Source organism: Cupressus sempervirens, chromosome 8 (genome assembly GCF_028749045.1).
Source record: "Cupressus sempervirens isolate cs-2001-9-10 chromosome 8, ASM2874904v1, whole genome shotgun sequence".
Classification (NCBI taxonomy): domain Eukaryota; kingdom Viridiplantae; phylum Streptophyta; class Pinopsida; order Cupressales; family Cupressaceae; genus Cupressus; species Cupressus sempervirens.
The window spans coordinates 401,214,277-401,237,847 of record NC_143125.1 but is presented as its reverse complement, the minus strand read 5'-3'; the positions used below and the strand labels follow the sequence as shown (position 1 = coordinate 401,237,847).

Here is a 23,571-nt window from a genome sequence, read left to right as displayed (position 1 = left end):
AGTACCATGACATGACTAACAATCAAACTAGGTGTTAAAAATATGCTAGTGTCGGTCACAATGCAAGGATTGATCTGGCAAATCTACATACATATTTGCATTAATATATACCAGTTCATGGATACACATACATACATAATCAAAACTATTAATGCCATCAACAAAATAGCTCTTGAAATTGACCAAATTATCATCATCAAACTAAGTAAAAATTATGAAACATTCTTTCTCTTGGATCATGTTCGATCAAGAAAATAGATCATGATTATGATTATTTATTCCAAATCAATTTTTGTAGATGATTAGGTCAACCTTATCACACCCAATTAGGATTGGCCCTAAATAAATTCTATTTAATATCTAATCATGTCTCTTCATAAAGAGACATATGGTGAATAGACTTGATAGTCTATGATTGTGTCCCTTGGAGAAAATATAAGATAATTTCAAAGGAAGACACCTGAACTTGAAAATAGTGCAATGCTTGTAGAAAGGTTCAAAAATGGTTTTATGTTGGTTAGTTGTTCATAGATAAAAGAATCTATTTTATTCGGTGACATGTGTAGCTTCTTTATTAGGTGTTCATAACTTTGGGCATGATAATATTCAAAGGAAATGCTTAGTGATAGAGGCTCAAAAAAATTCAATACTAATGACAAATGAATGGGGAGTGTACATATAGTACCATCTTCTACATCTATAGTGGTTTATGGGTGGACACTTGGTAGATGTGCACAATCACAAGAAATTTAAAATTGGAAGTTTCCTTGAAGACACTGAGAGCCCAATTCTTGAAGTAAAACATGGGTCCTTCTCCTAGTATGTATATGAATGTGAAGTATTGCCACTACAAAGTGAAGAATCATGCACTTAAAAGAATATCAAAATTGTCTTTGTGGGTATTAAATCTAAGGATTTGAGGCTCTAGAATGGATTTTTAAAGTTGGAAGGTTTTATCAAATTAACTAGTCTCCAAGAGTTTATAATGTGGCTTGCTAGAGCATCATTTTTTGTGTGTTCTTGTAATTCCAAATTACCTTCCATACATATTTTTTTTTCAATTTATTGGTTCATTTCTCCATAATATATTGGAAATGTGTGTAGTTAGGAATGATGGACTTAGTGATCATGGTAGCATCCTTATGAAGTTTGAAACTTAGAAGTTAGTAGATGATCTCTATCGCCATTATAGTCAAAGACCTTTCCTATCATTGGAGGCAAAAATATGTATCGTCATTATAATCAAAGACCTTTTCTATCATTAGAGGCAAAAATATGTCATATTTTGTTTACTATTGATGTACAATATATTAGATTGATTAAACATGCAACCACTCCACCAACTGGATTAACTTAACTCCCTACATGCTTAGTTTGCCTTGAGAGATTTGACCAATACATCAGTGGGATTTTGACCAAAGTCTACAATCATTCTTTCCATTCTAGTTGTATGTCAAAATGGATAGATTCATCATGCCTAGCTTGTAGATATTGTCAACAATAGTCTAAGAAATCAACATCTTTTATTTGTTCAACATCAGAAAATCTATGGATTTGTATTATTTGTGGAATTTGAGGGTGTGGAGGGTAAAAATCAGCTCACGCAATTAATCATTGGAAAGAAACCCAACATTTTGTTAACCTCATAATGGTTTTTGACATTTGAGTACCAACACACTTAATCACATTCCACATTGGAAGCTGAGTACATCATGCATGTCGAGTGATCTTCATGTGCTGAGTAGTTTTTAGATACCGAGTGAAGATCAGATATCGAGTGAAGTTTAGATACTGAGTGAAGATCAGATAATGAGTGAAGTTCAGATATCGAGTGAAGATCAGATATCGAGTGAAGTTTAGATACCGAGTGAAGATCAGATACCGAGTGAAGATACTGAGTGAAGTATAAGTGCCGAGTAACACAAAGTGCCGAGTGTTAACAGGTGCCGAGCTACTTAAGGTGCCGAGTGATACAGTTTTGTTAAGGTGCCAAGCTATCTAGGAAACAACATGTGCCGAGTATCAACAATACTTCAAGAGCCGAGTAACTCAGTAGATCAGTATAAGAGTTTGAAATTGCACAAACTATGATGCAAACAGTTTTTATAATTGACATAAGGTAAATCTCCAAGGATTTAATGATGAGATCGAATCTTTTATTTTTCCTATGCAATTTACATGCAACCAATAAGAAAAATGATGAAGGCATGCAACCAATCAGCAAAAGATAAGTATTGAGCGGAAAACAAAGATTGAATGTGGATCGTAGATCCATACCTAACCCTAAATTATCAAATGTCTTTATAAGGAAGACAAAATTTCATTGTAAAAGAGACAAGAGGTGTAAGAAGACATACAAGGGTTCATAAGGAATTCTATTTTCAAAAGTGAGGATTATCAGATCACAAAAAGGATCCAGATCAAAGAAAGCAAAACAAGTGCCTGCATTCAGCAATCAAGGATTGTAATCAGTTAGGTTTATTGTACCTAACACTCTAAGAAATTGTATTAGAATGAAAATCCTATGGTAATAGGTTAGCTTAACAGCTATTTTGATAAATCCTTAATTAGGTGATTAAATCCTTTAACAGGGTAACACTTCATGTTAAGTGTTTGAAATCCTCTAACCAAGTCACTATTGACACAATGTAAAGCCTTTAATAGGGGAGGCCTTTAACAGGGCAAACCATCAGAAGTGGTTGAACAATATTGTTGCAGTAATTTTTTGTGGGTATCATCCCCACCCCAGTTTTACCTTCTTATTCCTGGAGGGTTTCTAGGTTACCAAATTCCAGTATTATGAGTTATTGATGCATGCATTTAGTTTCAAGTTTATTCGATGTATTTACATGTATGCAATTTACTTTCAGTTAAAAGTTTTATTGGATAAATGGGATACTTATGATTCACCCCACCCCCGCCACACCCCCCCCCCCCCCTCATAAGTACTCTTTCCATATTTGAATATTCCAACAATTGGTATCAGAGCTAATCTAGGTTCTCACAAGGAAAAGCCTAATAGCTTGGAGGAAAAGATCTAAAGATGGAAAATTTCAAACTTGGAAAGATCATTTAAAATCAAGTGATAGATGTGCAACTTGCTTTGCATAGCTTGGAGGAATTCAGAAAAAAGTTGAGAAACTCATTAAAAAAAAAGGAAGGATCTAGCCATAGCTGAAAATGATATACACTATAAGGAGATTGATACCACCAACATATTTTTTAGTGGAGACACTAAAGAGTTTGATGCAACAATAGCAGAACTGATGGAGAAAAACAAAATTCAATCAAAGGAGATAAGATCTCTCTAGATGGAACATGAATCACAGGCCATAATGATATGTGAAATTACTGAGCAAAAGAAAAGAGCAGTTGATGATAAGGTCATGATGGAAAATGACAAAAGAAATCTTGCAAACAGACTTGAAGAAAAATGTACTGAACTAACAAGGGTCTCAAACATGCAGATGGATACACTTGCCCAAATGATGAACCTTCATCATGAACACAATGTAAAATATATTGAGATCTCTACTTTGAAGATGCAAAATGAACAAATGTAGAATGAATTAAATAGAGAAAAAGAGGTAGCAGAGAATCTCAATAAATAAAGTGTATTTTGAACAGTTGCTAAAATCCCCAAAATCTTCCCATGATACATCAAGACTAGGATACAATAGCACTGAAGTTGGAGAATCATCAAAAAGTGCTGAACAAAGAAGTGATAAAGGTAAGAATTCAAAACCCACTTGTCATTACTGTAATAAGAAGGGGCATACAACTAATGTGTGCAGGAGTAGAAGATTCAATCAATCAAACATACCCAAAAGTTTCTGTCACAAGTGCAACATGCAAGGACATATGACACAAAATTGCAGATCCAATGTCTTAAGGACTCGGAGATTTGATGGACATTGTTATAATTGCAAAAAGTATGGATATAGGGCATTTGAGTGCAGATCAAAACCTATGTGGACATCAAATCATCTAGAAAAAATAGAAGGTAATGAAAGTCATTATCATTGGGATTACAACACCAGGTATAGTTGTCACTATTGCCAAGAATATGGACATATACCACAGAACTATATAAGAACACATTTCAAAGGGAACTACAAAAGATGGTTGAATCAAACTACATGCTTCAGTTGTTTGAAAACTGGTCATATCAGCAAAAACTATCCTACAAGATCAAAGGCACCCAAGACTGAAGATAACAAAGGAAAACAAAAGATTGACATCGAAACGATAAGGGGGCAAATGAATAAGACTTGGAAAAAGAAAGATGAGTGCAACACATCAAGTGGAGGGATCACTTCACCCAATGGGTCAAGTGATCGCACTTCATCAAACTAAGCATGAGAAGTACACAGGATTGATATACAAAGCTATATCACACATCAGTCTCAAGACAAAGAAGCTAAGAAAAGTATAAATCTACATGAAACAAGATGTCAAGATAAAAAAAAAAAAAAACTAAAATGTTGATGTCGAGCTATCTTTGGATGCCGAGTTAAAACAGATGCTAAGCTCCCAACAGCGATCGAGCTAATAACAAATGCCAAATTAAGATAATTTCAATAGAAGCTGAGTAAAGTGAAATATAGTTGAAGCCGAGTTAGGTTAAAATTTCTTCAGAAGCTGAGTTGGCAGTTGAGCATTTAATGTGATGAAATTAGGGTATATTATTGCGATTTCAATAAGTTTTTCTCATCACAATCAAGAAGTAAAGAAGAAGAAAGAGAGTTGAGCGACTTCATAGCAAGAATCCAGTGTTTCAAGTAGATTGCAACCTCATTCAACATGTTTCTTGTCGATCTAAAGGTATTTTCATTTGAGCCGAGCTACGTAATTTCATACCCATTTGTTATATAAACACTAGTTCACAAAAATGGTGTCAAGTTCAAAGAAAGTCGAGGAAAAATAGTCATTTGAAGTTCAATTAGTTTCAAATGAAGTTAAGCAACCTGATTTTTTCCTACTCCCGAAGTTTCCTACAAAAACAACCCAGCCGGAGCTCTCTCTCACATTCCCCCAAAAGTTGTAATGGTTCAAGATGTGAGGAAATGTTACAATTGCAAGATAGGAGCTCTAGGAGACATAGAAATTAGACAAGCATATGATAAACTATGTGTAGATGGAGTACTAAAAGAAGAATTCAAAATCGTGGAAAGAAAGGGTTTGACCCGAGTTGTAAGTTTTCCTACCGTATTCAAAACTGAATGGATTAGACTTGTACTAAGTAGAATTCATGGAGGAAACTTGTGGTTAGAAGACATGCCCATCAAATTGACAAAGGAAAGTATACATAGAGTAACAGGGTACCCAACCCTAGATCGGTACAAAACCCTAAGAAGTGAATCAAAGGAGGTCATTGAAAAGCATACTGGTGCACAGTGGAACAAAAGAGGAATGAAAATTCATACCATACAGGATCCCCTAGTTGAATTTGTTGTTAGAGTCATTACTCACAAATTCTATCAATCTAGTAGACTCAACTGTGTACCATGCATTGCAGTAGATGTAGGTTACAAATTGGTATAAAAGGATCATACTTATGATCTTGCAGAACTGCAATTGCAACAGATCAATGAAAACCTAGCTGCTATAAGAAGAACAAAAGGCACTCAATGCAAATTTGGAGCAATCCTAGTTTGCATATTATTTTATGTACAGAATGAATTTCCTTCTTTTGGTAAAGCAGCATGGAGGAATGACAGAACCATCATTGCACAAATTAATGAATATATAGAGCAAATGGGAGAAAATTTTGATACCTTGATGACAAGCTATTTTGAGGATTTCAAGAAATCCATGAAGCAAAGATCAAGGATACCAGCTTCTTTAGTGGAGAAACATACTAATGATATATGTTTCTTAGTTGACATAGATTTTACCTATATTCAAGCAGTAATACCAAGGGTAAGATGGCTAAGGCCATTTGGATATGAAATCAATATTGATGAGGCATCTACAGCAATAACTACATTATTAGCAAAAGAAGCAGATAAAAATGCACCACATTTTGGCACTTATGATGTGGTAAGATCAAAGATAAACATGGAATTAAAAACTACTTCTACATTGAAGAAGAAAGACAAATTAATCAAGAAGATTAAGAAGAAGTTTGGCAAAGAAATTGAGGCTGAGGCAGAAGAAGAAGAAGATGACAGTGATGATGAAGATGAGCAAGAACAAGGGCCAATGGAACTAACTCAAGGTCTTGGAGAAGACAAGGAGGAAGGTGCAGAGGAAGAAGAAGCCAAGGAAGCACCAAATGAAGCTGAGCCAAAGAAGAGAAAGACAATAGAATAGCCTTCAGCTAAGCCTAGATCAAAGAAAGCTACCACTCCATCACCTCAAAAGCCAACAACACAAGCATCAACAAGAGCCTCTACTCAAAAGGCTAAAGAGGAAGTTACCAAGAAGAAACAAGTCAAGGAATCACAAGAAGAGGCAAGGAAAAGAAGAAGGTATGTGGCTCAACCTAACACTGATGAAGAAGATCAATCAGAAAAGGTAAGTAATTCATCAGTTGATATCTTATGTAAAAATATTGCAAGTGGTGACTTAAATAATTTAAATAAAGTTGATTTTAGTAAATTTAATAAAGAAGAACAAAATAAAATAGAAGAAATAGTGTATGGAATGATGGCACAGTTCAAGTACACTCCACTTGAACTAGATGGTCAATTGCCAAAGGAGCTGTCAAAAATTGTAGAAGACAGATGGCATTTTTGTTTGAAAATGGAGAAGGAGATGAGGGAATCAACCCTAGCTAGTGTATTGCCAGATTTGACTAGAGAACAAGTTAGCAAAGTAGTCAAAAGGTGTAATAACAGGTTTACACCTAAGTATAGGGAATTCTTCATACTCCAAAACATAATAGAAGAGATTGTTCAAAGAACAATGAAATCATGGAAGAATTTGTACAAAAGGATTGAAGATTTTCTTGAGGAAGAATACAAGGAAGAAGTTGTTGTACCAATAGAAGAGAGGAGAAAAAGGAAAGAAGAAGAAGAAAAGAAAAGAGAAGAAGAGAAGAAGGATGAAGAAAAGAAAGATGAAGAGGAGGAAGAGACACAAAAATAGGACAAAATGGCAATAGCTAAGCAAGAGCAGCAACTAGATCAGAGTGTGCAAGACACACAATTGCCACCTCCTAGCCCTCCAAAAGCATTCATCTCACTAGCAGACACCGTGATGATTACTGATGTTCCTGATACTTCTGGTCAGAATATCAATCCATTAACTACAAAAGATCTGAAAAGAATTCTTGACAAATCTACACAACAAGCAATATTGTGTACAGATCCAGTATTGGTCAGTATAGATGAGTTATAGAAACTAGTAGAAAATACAGTCAAAGATAAGGTGAATCCACAAGAACCACCTTCTATCACAACTACTAGTAGTCAATTTGAAATACCAACAAGCATAATTGATGCTCCAAGACAAAAGCAAAGTGCAGCTGCAGAAAAAGAAACATAACAAATAGGACAAACTATTACATTTGATCCTATAGCACAAACAAAGGGTGCACTTCCACAGATTACAATAATTGATCATGGTAGACAGAAGGAGGAGGAAATGGTAAAAACCCCTAAAGAATAGGAGGCAATACAAACATTAATAAATTTGCCTACCTCGGGAACTCCTTCACACCAACCATTGCAAATTTCTGTACCATCATCCAGTACTACCAGAGTTGCAAGGGTACTTCACTATGGAGACCCTAAATTAGATGAGGAGATAGTCATACTAAGCTATGACTCAAAATCAATAACCATTGATCAAATCAATGAGGTGCAGGATGCACTGAATAAAAGGAAAAGACAGGAGATACTTAGAAAGGAGTATAAACATAAGCAAACACTTTATGATATAAAGGACATCTTGATGGATGCCTTTAGTTTGCAATCACCGGATGAGTCAAAGAATATCATAGAGCAATTAATAGATATTGTTGACCAGGTGACAAATGAAGACCTAGAAACCAATGCAAAACTTATGGAATGGTTAGAAAGAAAATTTTAGTCGAAAGTGAATGAGAAAATATCAAGACAAATTACACTTTCACAAGTTGAATTGGCAAAACTTATTGATAAAGTGAAGAAGGTACTTGAGAATATATTCTCACTGTACAAAAAGTTGTTTGATTTTTCATACTTCACACAAGAAACAAGCCAAAAGATACTAAGCTTGGAAAGAAATTTAAACATTTCAAGCATGCAACTACCAAGTGATCCAGCTCAAAGTGAGAAGCATTTTTCTCAATCGCTTCACACTCACAAAGAAATAGTTGTCTTAACAGCAGATGAGACTAATATCAAGGCAAAATTAATACAGCTCCAGTCCTCCATTACCCCACATTTAGAGATACTTCATAAAGAACAAGTCTATGCTGAAATTGTTCTCAAGAAAGACCCAAATATTTCTACATTAGATGGACTTATTTATCTTGCTGCCGAGACTGCTATCCAGCATAAGTCACTAGAAATTGCTTTGAACAATTGGGATGCAGCTCTTAGAATGATTATGGAGGTAAATAGCATATTTTTGGCTAAATATGGTCTTAACCCTTAAACATTCTTTGACATAAGTGTCAAAAAGGGGGAGATACAGATTAAAAGGGGGAGCTATATGAGATAAATTAATGGGGGATTTATAAAATAAAAAAAATACAAAGGAGGAGCTTGTTATACAAATAAGGCACAATCAACTCAGGGGGATTTACAAAATTTATTTTTGAGGTATATATTGTAAGATTGTAAGTTACAAATTTTGATCAAGTTTTCTTCAAAATCTGTACATACCAATCAGATTAGTAAATATACTTATAAGGTTAGTTAAGTGTTTTTGTCACTCATGTCAAAGGGGGAGATTGTTAACCTCATAATGGTTTTTGACATTTGAGTGCCAACAAACTTAATCACATTCCACATTGGAAGCTGGGTACATCATGCATGCCGAGTGATCTTCATGTGCCGAGTAGTTTTCAGATACTGAGTGAAGATCATATACTGAGTGAAGTTCAGATACCAAGTGAAGATCAAATACTGAGTGAAGTTTAGATACTGAGTGAAGATTAGATACCGAGTGAAGTTCAGATACCGAGTGAAGATCAGATACCAAGTGAAGTATAAGTGCTGAGTAACACAAAGTGTCGAGTGTTAATAGGTGCCGAGCTACTTAAGGTGCCGAGTGATATAGTTTTGTTAAGGTGCCGAGCTATCCAGGAAACAACATGTGCTGAGTATCAGTAATACTTCAAGAGCCGAGTAACTCAGTAGATCACCATAAGAGTTTGAAATTGCACAAACTATGATGCAAACAGTTTTTACAGCCGACATAAGGTAAATCTCCAAGGATTTAATGATGAGATCGAATCTTTTATTTTTCCTATGCAATTTACATGCAACCAATAAGAAAAATGATGAAGGCATGCAACCAATCAGCAAAAGATAAGTATTGAGTGGAAAATGAAGATTGAATGTGGATCGTAGATCCATACCTAACCCTAAATTCTCAAATGCCTTTATAAGGAAGACAAAATTTCATTGTAAAAGAGATGAGAGGTGTAAGAAGACTTACAAGGGTTCATAAGGAATTCTATTTTTCAGAAGAAAGGATTATCAGATCACAAAAAGGATCCAGATCAGAGAAAGCAGAACAAGTGCCTGCATTCAGCAATCAAGGATTGTAATCAGTCAGGTTTATTGTACCTAACACTCTAAGAAATTGTATTAGAATGAAAATCCTATGGTAATAGGTTAGCTTAATAGCTATTTCGATAAATCCTTAATTAGGTGATTAAATCCTCTAACAGGGTAACACTTCATGTTAAGTGTTTGAAATCCTCTAACTAGGTCACTATTGACACAGTGTAAAGCCTTTAACAGGGCAGACCATCAAAAGTGGTTGAACAATATTGCTGCAGTAATTTTTTGTGGGTATCATCCCCACCCCAATTTTACCTTCTTATTCTTGGAGGGTTTCTGGGTTACCAAATTCCAATGTTATGAGTTATTGATCATGTGTTTAGTTTCAAGTTATTCGATGTATTTACATGTATTCCCCCACCCCCTCTCATAAGTACTCTTTCCATATTTGAATATTCCAACACATTTCTATTCACTTGAGTTGGAGAATCAATGTGTCTAGCATTATGTTGGGGATAACCATCTTTATTAGGTTAGTTAGTTAAAGATTGATGGAAAACTAGTTGAATTAAATACTCATTGCAAAGATGTTGGTAATGTTTGTGGAAGGTGTGAAAGTAGCCATGATTCTAGTTTTGAGAGTGTCCAGTACAAGAGCAAAATGGAAGATGACAACTAATGAGTATAATAAGATTTTGATAAGCTAGTTAGAGAATCACCATCAGTTTTATGATTCTTTAATTATTGAGAGCAAGTAGTAGATGGATACAACCCTTTTTAAAGCTATAGAGAAAACTACAAACATAAAAGTATATAAATTACTAGCCGAGCTTAAAAAATGTACCAAAGAAAATGTATTCCTCAGTGAGGTGAACAAGAACTTGATTTCCAACTAGGAATTATGGAAGAAGAAAATGTTAGAAATATAAAGTCCACTAGGATAACTAAGAGTGAGGGGTGGGGGGGTGCATCAGTTATCCAACTATTCAAACATTTATCAACCTTAATAACCATGTGATCAATGTAATCAACAACCATAAGAAGATACACATACACAATAACACTAGATATGTTAACTAGGGAAACCCTTGATTAGAGGAAAAATCTTAGTGGGGATGGTACCCAAAAAATGATGTACTAATATAAAATTTCCTTGTAAGAGGCTAGACTTTGTTAGGAGTATGTGAAATAAATTTAGTACATATCAGTCCCTATTAAGAGACTTTGAATCCCTGTTAGGAGATTCTAACCCTGTTAGGAGTTGTGCCTACCTGGTTAGGAGTTGTAGAAGGCAGAAGGACCCACTGTCCAAACAACTTCAAGGGAAAGACCACTAAAATCACTATCCAACTGATCTCTATATTATTCTTTGTAGAATAATAGAATGAACTATACTTGTACTCTCCTCTTCCTCTATCCTACCAACCAGACCAATCTTCTATTTTGATTACTTACTCACATTTAACAAATACTCTTCTCTTGTTCACTTATTCTCAATCATGATTCCTAATCCACTTCTCAAATAAAGAAAATGTTCTTCCTTTATATTGTGTCCTCAAAAAAAATACACGAGTTGGATATGTGCCTTTCCCAATTAATTAAATAGGAATTAAATAGGACCTCAATAAGCTAAATACTTAAATTTTGACAATCACATATTACTATCATCTATCATTAATCAACAATTATTTCACATGTGTGATTTGGACCTCATGCACTTCATCATGTTACCAAGTAACTATCTTCTTCCTGTAGCTAACTAAAAATGTCATGATTATATCCTTGTTAAAAGATATAACTTGAAGATCATTAACCACTTCTTACTTTCTTTATTTTGGAACATTCACCAAACATCACATAACTTATATCTATCTTCATAACTTTTCTTGCATACTTAACTATGTACTCAAGACTCACTATTGAACATGTCTATAACCACACAATTCTCCAACTAATACCAAACATTTGTACTAGTTCAATCTCAGTCTGCTACTCTATTGGCCTTTACATAAATAATACTATGTTGACATCAATGACAAAAATAGTCATGAATGCAACATAAAATCTCATCAACTATCTCAGATACTCCCTAAAGAATATCATCATCATTCATTGCTAACAAACTCCCCCTTTGGTATTGATGGCAACATAGATGAAAAACATCTAAGTCCATGAGTACCAAATCATTAACTGCTACTATAGTCTTCTTCTTTTCAAATCCTCTTCATCAATCAAATTTGACACTCACTAGAAAAGTTATCCATCTATACTTATCTTCCCCTTTGCATAATCAACTCTTCATACTATATATCTCCCACATAGAGATATTCCTTTCTTGTTTACATGAATCTTTCCAAATCTCCCTAAAAGAGATGTCAAGCTCCCTTGATCAACTATCTCTCCCCCATACAACTAGAGGGTGTTTTTCTCTCCTATGTATCTTCCCCCACACTCAAAGGATGTTTTTCATACTCATATCTCCCCCATTGACATTTATGACAAAGGTATCATTATGTCAATCTACAAATTCAATCCATCCAATTGGCTCAAGTGTCCAAAGATATTGTTTAGTTAGCTACCAAGAGTCCTTACTGACTCCATCCAACCATAGATACTCCCCCATATAGGAAGCATCAACATTCAGTCCAATAGTGCTCTATACCACTAGACTGATGCACTCTTTGCATGATCTACTCAAAGGTAGGAAGGTGCATAACCCTAACCATACCACACAATACTCAAATGTGTCCTTAGGTAAAGGTTTAGTGAAAATATCTACATTTTCTCCTTTGTGCTAAGATACTACAATCTAATTTTCTTCTCTATAACCTTTTCCCTTAGTACATGATACTTAATAGATATATGCTTAGTCTTAGAATGTAATACTAGATTCTTAGACATACTTAGCATGCTTGTTTTGTTACAATATATAAAAACATGTTGTGAAAACTCAATCCTAATATCCTTCAACATTTTTTTTCATCCAAATAACTTGTTTATAGTTATTTTCTACTAGAACATACTCTTCTTCTATTGTGCTTTATAAGATATAGTTTTCCTTCTTACTTAATCAAGAAACCAATCTTCCTCTAAGGAAAAATGCTTCACCAGTAGTACTTATTCTTTCATCCATACTACCTGCCTAACCTGCATACAAAGTAAAGTCATTTGATTTTTCATACCATAGAGCAAAATTAGGTGCCCCCTTCAAATGCCCAAAAATTCTTTTGACTGCTGCTTAATGTGCTTCTCTAGGATTTGCCTGAAATCTTGCAACTATTCCAACTGCATTTTCTATATTTGGCCTTGTATGAGTCATATATTGCAATCCACCAATTATAGATCTATACTTCATCTTCTCTAGTGTAGGTGTCTCATCTTTGCTAGATAACTTGTGACCAATTATCATGGATGTACCAATAGGTTTATAGCTTTCTAATCGACATCTTTTCAAAAAATCTTTCAAATACTTAGTTTGAGAAATAAAGACACCGTCACTATTTTATACAATCTACAAACCAAATAAAAAATTCATCTCATCAATCATGCTTATCTCAAATTCATTCTTCATTTCATCAGCAAATTTATCACTTGCTTCATCTTCACCTCCAAAGATAATATCATCAACAAATATTACAGTCATCAACATGTTGGAAATATAAGAAGAGTAATTGAGAGAGCAGGGGTGAATTAGTTACCAAAAAAAAATTCCAGATCTCTTAGATGTTAGTACAAATCAAAATAAAACTCTACTAAAACTAAAAAATGTTGTTGTAACTCAGTTAGCATTGAATCACTCAACAAACACTAAGAATTACTGTTACTTAACAATTATTGAAATATTAACTGCCTTTAGATGTTTAGTGCTATTAACCACAACTAACTTAGTTACAGAGATAAAGAAAATAAAATGAACACATATGACACTAGGATCTTATGTGAAAACCCAATATGAGAAAAGCCACCAATTGCAACTAGTTACTATTTTTCACTCTTTTGAAGTGAGCCCTATTAGGAGCCAACCCTATTAAAGGTTACAAAACAAAACTATTGGGTGTGACCCTATTAAAGGATTTAATCACCCTATTAGGAGTGGCCTTGTTAGAGGTCTTTAGACACTTTAGTCTAGAAATGTCATCTTGTTAGAAAATTTGACAAATAGTTGTTAAGCTAACTTTATTAAGAGATTTGATACACTACTACAATTATTAGAGAGTAACAATGAGATGACCTGATTATTGATGCAATTTTATTTTTGATTTTTGATCTCTATTCTGGCTTAAATACTTGATCCTCCTTGACTAGATAAAACTTTAAAGCTCAATCATCTCAGGATACTCTGCTATCCTTCCAATTTGCTTCCTTGATTTATCCTTTTAATCACATAATTCTCGCCTTCAATCCAACAACTTAACCTTATACTTATATCTCTTTCCATGTCAAGTTGGCTTGAATACATTTACAAATGTTCAATATTCATCCCTTAAGTCAGCTAGACTTAATAAATAAATTTATCAAGCTAAATATGTTGATTCAAGAAAATACTTCATTAGCCAACCCAACTTGGTCAATACTAATTCAAAAAATTCTATCTTCATACTTCCTTTGATAACCAAGTGAGCTTAGTTAACATTGGTTCAATGCAAACTTCTCTTTGGTTCTCGAGTGAACTCGGTAGACACTGTCTTCTAAACTTCCTTTGGTGCCCAAAATTTGGCAGATATCGTCTTTGAACTTGATTCTCACTGGAATACTCTATAGACACTAGAATATATCTTCATCTCCTAAGTGAACTTGACAGACACTGACTAGTAAATACTTGAAATTTTGTGTAACATCAAAGACAATATACAATTCAATAATTATTTTCAACAATCTCCCTCTTTGGCATTGATGGAAATACAACATGTAATAATACAATGAAATTTTAGAGAAAAATAAATGAAAGGATAATATCCATAGTTTCATTCTAATTTTCATTCATGAGAGCTCCCTTTATTAGTGTAAACTCCCTATGACATCAATTTGTCCCTCTAGAATGATTCTATGATTATTCTGATTACAATTTCTCACTCTGTCAACAAACTCTTCTTCTTTACTCTTTATCTGACTTGACAAAAAACTCTCCCTTTATGCAAAAAATATAAACAATCACAAAATTTCTTGATATTGACAACAAACTCTCCCTCTTTGACATCTCATGTCAAAGATAACATTCATGGAACTTCCCATGTACCTTATGTACTAATTCATATGTAATCTACCCTTTATAATACCACATCAACTTGTCTAATCTTCAACATGCTTGGTTGATGCATCACTAAAATCTAATAAGTGAGCTTCAGATAGGGGAATGACCCCTATCTTACCTCTTAGATACAAAAATGCATCCTTAGGTAATGGCTTGGTGAATTTGTTTATAGTCTATTCTTTTATATTCACATATTTCAATCTTACCTCATTATCTTGCACCAACTCTCTCAAGAAATGATACTTAATTTCAATGTGCCTTGTTTTGGTATGCATCATAGGATTCTTGGAAATGTTAATTGCACTAGTGTTAGCATAGAAAACAACAACTAGATCCTTGAACTCTTCATTCATGTCAATAGTTGTTTGAACCAAACAATATTTGAACAATTGACTGTTGTAGCAACATATTCTGCTTCTACTGTAGACTGAGAGATACAATTCTTCTTCTTGCTTGTCCAAGACACTAGTCTCTTTCCAAGAAATAATGCTTCACCACTAGTGCTCTTTCTATCATCAATGCTTCCTACCAAATCAACATTAGTGAATTCTTTCAATTCAAAGTTGCCTCCTTTCTTATACCACAAACCATAATCTTTAGTACCCTTTAGATACCTCATGATTTTTTTTAGTGCCATCATGTGATTTTCTTTTGGATTAGCAAAGAATCTTGCCACCATTCCAACTTCTAATGCTATATCAAGTCTTCTATGCACCATTTACTAAGGTTTTCCAATAATCGATCTGTATGTAGTATGATCTAACTATTTTGAATCATCATCTTTGAAAAGCTTATGTCTAGTACACATAGGTATTCCAACTAGTCTAGAATCCTCCATTCTAAACTTCTTTAGTATATCCTTGATGTAATTTGATTGAATAATGTTGAATCTACAGTCCAACAAAGAATTTGATCTCTCCAAACATTGACATCTCAAATTCCTTACTCATTTCCTCTGAAAATAGTTTGCAAAAATCATCATTTCCAATAAACAATGTATCATCCACAATGATTTTTGCCAACACAATCTTCTTATTTGGTCCTTCTTTGATGTATAGGCTGCTATTATCATTAGTTCTTTGAAAACCACTCTTTATGAGATACTTATGCAATCTCTCATACCAAGATCTGGGGGCTTGTTTGAGACCATACAAAGCTTTGTGTAATCTACAAGCCATGTCCCTTTTGCTAGGATCAATGGAACCTTATGGCTTCTCAATGTAGAATTCCTCTTCTAAGATTCCATTTAGGAATGTTGATTTCACATCCATTTGATGTACTTTGAATACTTTTTGTGTTGCATATGCAAGGAGTGTTCTAACACCTTCAAGTCCAGCAATAGGATAATTTTTTTTTCCATAGTCAATACATTCCTCTTGAGCATAACCCTTGCAAACTAGCCTTTCCTAGTTTCTTGAAACTTCTCCATTCTCATTCAAATTATTTCTGAATACTCATTTTGTGCCAATTACATTCTTATCCTTGGGTCTAGGAACAAGAGTCCAACTCTTATTCCTTTCAATTTGATCAATTTCTTCATTCATTTATTCAATATAGCTTTCATTTTCTAATGCATCTTTAATAGATCTAGGTTCAAATTCTGTAAGCAAACATGTACCTTTCAGTTTGCTCCTTGTCATTGTAACTTTTGATTGATCTCCAATGATTTCTTAGGTGCATGATGCTTTCTGACATATCCAACAAGTTTGGGCTCCATCTTTATGAATTTACTAGGTTCACCATGATATTCTAAATCATGCTCAGGTCTTGTTAACTGTAACTTGGGTCCATTAGACTGTGACTTAGTTTCCACTAGTTGAAACTTGGGTCCTTCTAATGACTTGAGTCCTTTTGATGATTCAGGTTGCATTGGCTGCAACTTGGGTTGAACCTGAGATTTTGGAGACTCAAGTGGTGAAGATTGATGACTCCCAATTGCATTAGATAAAACATCAGGCTCATAGTAAACAAATTTTCTATAGTTTTTAGGTTCCCTACTACTTTTTTCTTAAATCTTTTCTACAAACTCATCAATCTTCACATGTACACTTTCTATAACTTTATGAGTAGATAGATTCAAACATTTATGTGATTTGCTCTTATTTGAGTATCCTAGAAATATGCCTTCATCACTTTTCACATCAAATTTTCCTTTTCTTGACTCCTTTAGAATATAACATTTGCTTCCAAATACTTTGAAATAACACACATTACATTTATAGCCATACCATAACCCATAAGGTGTTTTCTCTGAATCTTTCTTCAACTGAACTTAGTTTTGATTGCTTCCTTCCAGTATTTGATAAAAATGTTCTTCTCTATCATTAGGGTCCTTTCACAATCCATGATTGATCTATTGCTTCTTTTAGCAAAGCCATTCTACTAATGTGTGCTAGGTGCAGAAACTTTCTTTTTGATTCCTCTTTCATTGCATAATTCATTGAATTAATTATAAATGAATTCTCCTCCTCTGTATGATCTTAAACATTTTAGTTTCTTTCCCATTTCTTTCTCCACTCAACATATACCATTTGAACTTTTGAAAAGCTTCTGATTAATCCTTTAAATACTTAACTGTCATCATTCTAGAATAATCATCAATTAATAAAATAAAGTACTTATCTCCACAGTAACTTTTGTGCCAATAGGTCCACAAAGGTCTGTATGAACCAAATCCAACACTTTTTTAGAATGATAGTTCTTTCTTTTAAAACTTTTCTTTCCCATCCTTCCAATTTGAAAATTCTTCCACATACCCATGTCAAGTTTATTGAGACTTGGAATGCCTCTCACTCTTATGTTTTTTCTTATGTCGACCAAATTATCAAAGTTCACATGACACATCCTTTTATGCCATAACTAGATTTCTTCAACTTGAGCTAGGAAACATGAACTTTCATTAAGATCTAGGTAGAATAGACTACCTTTTGTTTGCTTGCTAGTCCCAACCATATTTCCTTTCCCATGCAATAGATTGGCCTTTCCATTCATGAATTCTACCTTGAATCCAATGTTCTTCAATTGAGCCACACTAAGTAAGTTATGCTTCAATCCTTCAACCCAATAAGAATTATCACATTTGAGATAATTGGTTAGTGCAATATAACCTTTACCTTTCACATAACATGGTTCATCATTGCCAAATCTAACACTTCCACCATCATAGTGTACCAAGTTTTCAAATTTAGAGTTGTTACCAGTCATATGGTGAGAACAACTACTATCAATAATCCATGTATCATTCTTACTAATATGTGAGATAAGTGCCATCTTATCATTCTCATCATTTGATTCATCCTTGATAGAAATATAGACCATTTCATCTGATCTAAATTGATAAAGTGGGTTGCAAACATGATATCAAGTGAAGTGAATACCTATGATACTAATGTTCATTTCTGGAATATCTTGCAAAAACTCAAAAGAGTTGTATGCAAACCAAAAGCCATCTTATTTATTGAGATTGAAAGAATATATATTATGATGGAATATCAACAACCATCATAACGTGAATTTGAAATGTCTATGTGGCTAAAAATAAAAAACAACAAATTAAGCTAAATATATTTAGAACTAGGTGTCTAATTACCCCAACTTGTCAGGGTCATAACTTTTGACCTATAGCTCAAAATTTGAAACCACTTATGCCATTGGAAAGAAGAACTAAAATTCTAATTTAGTCCCTAAAATAGCAATCCTCTAGGTACCAAGTTTTAGAGACCGATTATAGTTTTGGCTTCAAATTTTGAGCAGAAGACCTTCGAAAAGCCCAAACAAAAAGATGTAGAAAAACTATAAAAAAGCATGGAAAAATTGTTTAAAAAATATTAGATGTTCTATATAATCTAGATCAACATCTTCTTCACTACTATCAGAGTCTTTAGCAATGTGACAAGATTTCTTACCTTTTTCCTTGTAGCCTTTGCAACTTTTGAAATCCTTCTTGTACTTGCATTTATTATGTTTCTTTTCATATTTTCTTTCTCTATTGGGATACCTTGCAGTAATGTGATCAACTTCTTCACAAGAAAAGCAGATTAAAAGAATTTTACCTTTGTACTTTCCTTTGCCCTTGGGAAATCTACTTGCAAGTAATGTTTCAATGACTTCAATATCTTCATCAGAAGCATCTTCATCTTCACTGTCAGATTTTCTTTTTGATTTTGCATCTTTCTTCTTGAGTGATAGCTTGGCTTGAAATGCAAACTCAATGTTACTAGTGTTAGGAACAAAGTTATCATTGTTATCCAACTCAAATGTTGTCAACCTTCCCACTACTAGATCTAATGTTATATCATTCTTGGGATTACATCTCATCTCTTGAATTGATGAAACTCTAATTTCATATATAGGAAGAAGTGTTCTGAGAACCTTTCTTACCATTTTTTTATCTTCAATCTTTCCTCTTGAAGCTCTAATTACACACAGACTGGCTTGGATTATATCACTTTATTTTGTAATGTTCTCATCTTTTCTCATCCTCATTTGATCAAATTAACCTTTGAGACTTTCTTCCTTAGCTCTTCTCACATTTTCATCTACTCCATAGATGGATTTTAGCTTGATCCACATCTCATAGGTAGTACCACAGTCTTTGACTTCATCAAATTAAACATAGTTGAGAGTTGAGGCAATATAGATCATCATAATGTTATGATTCTTCTTTTTTGTAATTTCTTCAATGATCATAGTTTTAGTAGGTGCCACATACTTGGTGTCTAGGTAATTTAGGCCTAAGTCTCCAATGGTTGAAAAATGTAATATCATGAGTTCCTATCATGCCTTGAAGTTATCTCTACTCATCTTAGGGATTTCCCTTCTGTAAGACATCTTGATCTTTAGCTTAGGTCCTTGAAACCTTCATTGCAAGCACCAAAAGCTCTGATACCAATTGTTGAAAATATAAGAGGAGTAATTGAGAGGGGAGGGGTGAATTAGTTACCACAAATAAATATCAAATCCCTTAGATGGTAGTAGAAATCAAAATTAAACTCTATTGAAACTAAAAATATTGTTCTAACTCAATTAGCACTAAATCACTTGACAAACTCTAAGAATTATTGTTACTCAAAAATTGCTGAAATATTAACTTCCTTAAGATTTTTAGCATTATTAACCACAGTTAACTTAGTTGTAGAGACAAAGCAAATAACATGAACACATATGACACGAAGATTTTATGTGGAAACCCAATATGTGAAAAACCACCAATTACAACTAGTTACTATTTTTCACTCTTCTTAAGTGAGCCCTATTAGGATCCAACCTTGTTAAAGGTTACAAAACACACTGTTAGTTGTGACCCTATTAAAAGATTTAATCACCCTATTAGGAGTGGCCTTGTTAGAGGTCTTTAGACACTTCAATCTAGAAATGCCATCTTGTTAGAGGATTTGGAAAATAGCTATTAAGATAACTTTGTTAAGAGATTTGATACACTTGTACAATTATTAGAGAGTAACAATGATACAACCTAATTGTTGCTTTCAGATCTCTGTTCTAGCTTGAATACTTGATCCTCCTTGATTAGATAAAACTTTTTAGCTTAGTCAACTCAGGATATACTACTATCCTTCCAATTTGCTTCCTTGATTTATCTTTTTAATCCCATACTTCTCTCCTTCAACTCCACAAATTGCCCTTATACTTATATTTTTTTCCTTGTCAAGTTGGCTTGAATACACGTACAAATATTCAATATTCATCCCTTAAGTTTGCTAGAGTTAATAAATAAATTCATCAAACTAAATATGTTGATTCAAGAACATCCTTTGTTAGCTGACCTAGCTCAGTCAACACTAACTCAAAAAAGACTTTCTTCAAGCTTCCTTTGATAACTAAGTGAGCTCGGTTAACACTAGTTTCATGTCAACTTCTCTTTGGTGCTTGAGTGAACTCGGTAGACACTATCTTCCTACAAACTTCTCTTGGTTTCCAAGTGAACTTGGCAGATATTGTCTCTAAACTTGATTCTCATTGGAACACTTAGAAGACACTGGAAACTATCTTCATTGTTTGAGTGAGCTCAAAAGACATTGACTGGTAAAGACTTGACATTTTGTGTAACATCAAAGATAATATACAATTTAAGAATTATTTTTTAAAAAAAATCCTTTTATTTCCTTCAAATAAAGTTATTGTTTGTAGTACCTTTAATAAATCTCAATTATGCCAAATACTTGTCCAATCTTGCATGCTAGGTTCTAGGTGCTTGCTTCAATCCATACAATTCCTTCTTCAATTTTCATACCATATCCTTTTCCTCTGTTAAAGAAAAACCTTCAATATTTTCAATGTAGATTTCCTCTTCTAATTCTCCATTAAAAAATTCTGATTTTACATCCATTTGATATACTTTGAATTTCTTGTTTGTTGCAAAAGCCAAAAACATTCCTATTGCTTCAATTCTAGCAATAGGGGAAAATGTCTCTTCATAGTCTATGCCTTTTTGCTGGGAATAACCTTTACATACTAGCCTTTCTTTATTTCTTACTACTTCTCCTTTCTCATTCATCTTGGTTCTGAATACCCACTTAGTTCTAATCACATTCTTGTCTCTAGGTCCAGGAACTAATTCCCATGTTTCATTCTTTATAATTCAATCTAATTCTTCTTTCATTTCTTGAATCCAATGCTCATCTTTACATGCTTTTTCTACATTGTTAGGTTCAACTTGAGAAAATAAATATAATTCACATACTTCTTCATTTACCTGATTTCTTATCTGCACTCCTCTATTTCTTCTCACAATGATTTGTTTAGGAGGGTGATTATTTGATATACTTCTACTAGGAGTTGTCAACTCAACTCTCTCTTCTCCTTTAGGCTTAGGTCTCTACTCTTCAATCTGATTCTCATTTTGTAAATCATTGTTAGTCTCAATGATAACTTTGTCAATTCTATGATTAGTTCTGTGATCATTTTCTTCATCATAATCATAATCAAGTATCTTTTCCAAAATTCCAAACTTTTCATCCACTTTAACATTTTCTCTCTCAACGATAGTTTTAGTTCTATGATTATAGCATCTATTATCTTTTCTTTTGAATGAAATACCAAGGAACATACATTTATCACTTCTTGCATCAAAATTACAAATATCATCATTTCTCCTTATATAACACTTACTTCCAAATTTTTTGAAATTCTTAACTGATGGTGCATTTGAAAACCATAACTCATAAGGTGTCTTATTCATACCTTTTCTGATCTATGCTCTATTCATGGTGTATACTAATGTATTTACTATTTATCTCTAAAATGTCTTTGATATATTGTTCTCAAGCATCATTTTTCTTGTTGCTTTTGTACACTCGAAAGTGTCCCACTCTAAACCCTTCTATCCAAACGATTCCATGAGTTGGAATGCTTAGATGCCGGCTTAGAGCTCCCTATCCACGGAGTGCAAGAAGCTAGTTATTCAAGCATGAAGGCTCTCAGCCAAGCCTTAGAAATGTGCTTCTTGCTAGTAAACCATGCAATGGGAGGTTCTTTGAGACAAGAGAAAGAATGCAAGTGTCTACAATGAGTTCCTCAAAGATGCAATGCAAATGAAGATTAAGCTAAGATGAGAATGCAAAATGTAGCTATGCTAAAACATGTATGAGAGTTACAATCCAAATATTAAGCTATGTGAGATAGATTATTGCAAAATAGAAGCTAAGCTAACATGCAACATGAATCTAAGCTAAAATGCTATGGTATGAGAGAATGTAGACAATAAATAGAAGTTCTCCACAAAGCTCCAAAGAAATCTGTTAGAAAACCTGCAGCATAACAATATTCAAAATATAGATTGAGGGGGAAAGCTCTCTCCCTTTTAAAGATGTATGGACGGTAGAGATCAAGATGAAGATGGTGGATGATCAATGGTGGAATTCAAAAAGAGGAGTGATCCATGTGCACACACAAGTCAACCAATAGAATATAAGTTAACTTGTCATATAAGACAAAAGTCACAAAGCCTTTTCTTATAATTGCAAAATAGAAAAAGGACTTTATGTGTGCACTTTAAGTGGGTTAGAAGAATGGGGTGTTTTATTTAATTAAAAGGGGACATGTTCTTTTAATCAAATAATGAACTTAGGATAGCATAGTCAAACTATAGGTTATAATCAAATAAATTGATTATTAGCAATTTGGTCTAGGTAAATGATTAAATTAATTTAGCCAAAATGTTGAAAAGGGGGCTAATAGTCTAGATGACCATTTTTAGGTGATTATATTTGCCCCTCTTTGACTAATGTGTGATCGATCTGGGAACACATTATGTCAAAGAAAATAGAAAGCCAAGTAGGCGATTATAGATATAGATATCTAATTCCAAAAAATGAAATGCAGAAATAGATAGCAAGTCCTAAATGCACAGCCTGATAGTGGTAGTACTGAACACTAGGAAAAGATGATGTCAGAATTCAAGAAGAATGCTAACACTTAGAAAAGAAGATAGAGTGAGAGCAAGTGAGAAGATCAAACAAATGCTCCGAAGCAGTGATAGAGTATTTTTGCCCCCTCAGGATCGAAATTGAAATGAGGTAAGGGGATGCAAAAACTGGCTAGAAATGAGAAAATTAGAATATAGCAATGTCCAAGATGACAGATAGTTGATTAGAACCCAAGAATGACTATATATAAAAAATTGATAAAATGCCCCAGTTT

At 33.7% G+C, this 23,571-nt stretch overlaps 1 pseudogene; it reads left to right on the top strand.

Annotated features, from left to right (window-relative positions):
• The first annotated feature begins 803 nt into the window (after nucleotides 1-803).
• On the top strand, nucleotides 804-10,591 carry LOC149542979 (BRAP2 RING ZnF UBP domain-containing protein 2-like; annotated as a pseudogene).
• Nucleotides 10,592-23,571: the final 12,980 nt, after the last annotated feature.